Source organism: Silene latifolia, chromosome 10, assembly GCF_048544455.1.
Source record: "Silene latifolia isolate original U9 population chromosome 10, ASM4854445v1, whole genome shotgun sequence".
In the NCBI taxonomy this organism is placed as follows: domain Eukaryota; kingdom Viridiplantae; phylum Streptophyta; class Magnoliopsida; order Caryophyllales; family Caryophyllaceae; genus Silene; species Silene latifolia.
This window is the reverse complement of record NC_133535.1, coordinates 147,433,369-147,437,569: the sequence shown is the minus strand read 5'-3', so window position 1 is coordinate 147,437,569 and position 4,201 is coordinate 147,433,369. Positions and strand designations below refer to the sequence as shown.

At 40.2% G+C, this 4,201-nt stretch overlaps 1 long non-coding RNA gene across 1 annotated transcript; it reads right to left on the bottom strand.

Annotated features, from left to right (window-relative positions):
* Nucleotides 1–278: 278 nt before the first annotated feature.
* LOC141609312 (uncharacterized) lies at nt 279–958 on the bottom strand. Its single transcript, XR_012527351.1, has 4 exons — nt 848–958; nt 650–704; nt 471–563; nt 279–382 (listed from the first exon to the last, which is right to left on the bottom strand). It is a non-coding gene; the product is annotated as an uncharacterized LOC141609312 (long non-coding RNA).
* Between the last annotated feature and the right edge of the window lie 3,243 nt (nt 959–4,201).

The window sequence follows — 4,201 nt, the reverse complement described above, 5'->3', positions numbered from 1 at the left end:
GCTCATGTTGGAGCAATTTTTCATGAAGCAATTCAAAGGAAATCGGGTTATCTCGTGCACGGACCGTGTCCATGACGGGGTCGATGGTTTTGCCCAATAAGGCAAGTTGGTCGATGCATATTTTGAAAGTGTTCATATAATCTGTGATCGACTGATCTGTGGTTTTAACGATTGAGTCTAGTCGATCTTTGAGTTGTAGAATATGGGCGCGAGAGAGGTTGGCATAGGTGCTAGCCAAGATGTCCCACGCCTCTTTAGAGGTGGTGGCACGGACGATATGAAGAGTATGCCGAAGCAAAAGATCGTGATTTCTGTGGATGCTTCCTCCTAGAGAGTTCTCAATCGGTAAGACTGCTCGGTCAACAACCCCCTTCTCAACCGCCTGAAGCAATAAATCAAATTACTAAATGACAAGTGGAATAAATTGAATAAATCAAATAGAAAGGAAAAGAGTAGTTGAGAGAATATACTTGAAATGCATTCTCAAATTCCTGACAAGGGACAGCTACACAATTTGCATAAGCCTTTTCCACCGCAAGTTGGCTATATGCACCAGGAACTCCCTGGAAAACAAGCCACCAATTGTCAAGATATGAACAAAACTCCATTTTACGTTATATCAATATAAGTATTGCCAAGAAAAAGACACCTGATATGCAACTCGAAGCGAGGCCATTTCAGAGGCAGCAGAGGCAGTTACTCAGCTGCAAACACACATTCAGAAATTTACACTTTAGAACTGATTTATGGACGGTTACAAGAAAAATAGGAGCATCAAGATCAAATGTAACTTTGAACTTGAAAATAAGAGATGCAACATTTGTAGTTGAAAAGTGGTTCAGCTAACCTGATGCCCCGTCTTTTTTATGCTGGATTCCGATTCGTGATCAATTACTTACTTGAGAGCCTAACACTAAAGATTAAAGAATAAAGATGACGTCAAATGTTGTATCCTCTTTATTTCACTAAGATTATCTTTATTTGGTGGAATGCTTGGTTTCATAGAAATGACATTATCTTTAATAATGTTAACTTAAATATCAGCAAACTTATTACTTTTTGTAATAATAGCATTAAGACCTGAAATGTGACGAGATTTAAGGATCTCAACAATCCCCGAGATAGAAGAGTCAGCTAGAAACAATCCTAGGAAGGAAGAAATTTGGTGGGAAAAACCTAGAAACGGTTTCCTAAAGCTAAATTTTGACGGATCGAGAATAGAAGGTAGTAAAGCTGCCTTAGGATATTCAATAAGAGATCACAATGGTAAAGTCGTTTTGTTAGGAGCAAAAAAGTGCGGGTCCAATAGTATTCTTGTTGCGGAAGCTCTCGCTTTAAAAGAAGGCATTTTAGCAGCTAAATATTTAGGAATCGCAAAGTTAATTGTGGAGGGTGATAATTTATGTGTGATTAACTCGATTAGAGGAACCTGGCAAATTCCTTGGGAAATTTCGAGTATTATTAAGGATGTGAAATTAGACCTTCATTTTTTCGACGAAGTGATAATTAAACATTGCTTTCGTGAAGCCAACAAGGTTGCTGACTTCATGGCTTCTATTGGACATTCATGTCCAAATCTTTCGAGCTGGTTTGATAGCCGGTGGCTTCAACTTACCTCCCTCATTCGAAAGGATGAGATAGGTTGGTCCTACCCCAGAGGATCAACCTAGTTTTCTTACCTTATCAAAAAAAAAAAAAAAAAAAAACACAAATGGAGTTTATGTGTTGTGTCCAACCTCCTTTTTATTCACTTTCCAATGGAAAGGTGTGAGACAAGAGGATCCACCGTCAAAATTACTGTACACAACGTGTATGGACTGTTAAAGATAATACTAAAGATTCTATCAATCCTAGCACCAAAAAAAAAAAGACTCTATAAATCCTACCTAATCTATTAGAAATAGAGAAGAGAGACTTGCATTAGGGAAATCGATGTATTATTGAATTCGTTCGTGTTTGTACTATTACAATTACGATGTATATATAGTACCATCGAAGATCTCATAATATCGGTAACCGAATATATCATAAGCTAGAAAATCACAGCATTATTCTATACGATATATTTGAATATATCGTATTCCCTAATCATAATATGTCGATATCTTAGCATATCGACATATATCTCTAACATAATCTCCTTTTATCTTGCATATATTATCATATCATTTTGTTTCTACTGTTAGCTCAATTCTCTCCTACTTTTATGTAATTCATATCTTGTATTATAGGCATGTATATAGGACACAGTAGTTGTTGTTTTTTTTTTTTTTTTTTTTTTTGATAAGGTAAAGAAACTAGGTTAATCAAAATCAACCTATAACATCCTCGCGGATGAGAAAGGTACACGAAAGTAAAAGACTTTTAATATACCAACAAGATAATAATAAGACCAAAAAAAGGGCAAAAGGAGACTCTCATAAAGAAAAATAAAAACCCAAAAGAAACATTTCCCAACCCAGCCTACAACACGTGGTATCGTCAAGATCAACTTATTCTTGGCACTATCGCCGGAACCCTAGATGAATCGGTTTCTCCTATCATCCTTGGTGCCACCACCTCCCACGCCGCATGGACAACCCTAGCCACAATTTATGCAAACCCTTCCTGAGGCCACATTCTCCAACTCAAAGACAAACTTAAAAATATAACCCTAGGCACTAAAACCATCTCCGAATACATGCTAGCAGTTAAAGCGTGTACGGACCAACTTGCCCATCTTGGTAAACCCGTCGACCCCGAGGACATTACCTCGAAAATTATTCATGGCCTCAACCAAACCCTTTACAAACCTGTCATCGATGCGGTGCGCGCTCGAGACGACCTCATCACCTTTGATGCCTTCCACGAAAAACTTATCCAACGTGAGTTAACCATCCAAACCGACAATGTACTCGACCAACCTTCCGCTCCCTTCACCCATTCTACCCATGCAGCCACCACTCGCCCTCCTTACATCTCGAACCCTTCCCGTCAATACAATAACAACAACTACAAACCCTACAACCAATGCAACCAAACCCAAAACACTTCCTCCTCCTACACCACCCGTGGCCTTCTCCCTACACCAAACCTCTTAAATCAAGCCAACCCATTCAAAGGCAGGTGCCAATTTTGTCGAGAACAGGGTCATGTCATCCGTGACTGTCCTGAATTCCAACGCCTTTACCCCACTGTCGTTTTCCCTCCACCTTCTTCGAGACAATCCAACCCTCGCCCTCATGCCCATACTGTCACCACGACTAACCCTACCCCATCCTCCTACCTCATTGACAGTGGTGCCTCCCATCACATCACAAATGACCTAGATAGCCACCCTCTCATTCCATGAGCCCTACGACGAACCCGATGATCTTGTCATTGGTGACGGATCCTCACTCCCTATCTGACACCATGCTATAGCTATATTCTCACCCTCTTCCTTTTGTTTTAAGGACATCTCGACGGGGGAGGTCCTTCTATACGGTCAATTCAGTGACGGCATCTACGAATGGCGTCCTCCACCACCTTCTGTCTTCACGCCTCAAGCACCCTCCTCCACCTCGTGACATCACATCCTTGGTCACCCTTCAAAAGCTGTCCTCAAATCACTTAATCGCAAATTTAATTTATGCATTGCCGATTTTTCTTATTGTAATGCGTGCTTGACTAATAAAAGTTCCAAACTTCCTTTCTATACTTCAACTCTACGCTTTACTGCCTCTCTCGATCTCATTTTCTCAGATGTGTGGACCGCTCGGCCTCTTTTGTCTATCAACTCCTCCAAATACTAGGTTGTTTTTGTGGACCATTTCACTCACTACGTATGGCTTTACCCCGTCAAACACAAATCCGACACACTTCTTACCTTTCAACGCTTTAAAGTAATAATCGAAAAATATTTTCAAAAACCGATTCGACAATTCTATTCGGAGCATGGCGGTGAATACGTAAAAATGAATCCGTATCTTCTCAACAATGGCATTAATCATCTCACCTCTCCTCCACACACCCCCAAACACAACGGCTTCGCTGGACCACCGTCACATTGTCCCAAAAATTTCAGAGTAAGATTATAAGAGAGTAAAAAGAGAGGGGACTGTCGAAGTCTAGGAGGAGAAGAAGTAGTGGTAAACGTACTACTTAACCTAGCTTATATCCTAATTACAAAGTCCATCTCGAAAATAAGCAATAACACGCTTATAAAGAAAAAACTCTCGAT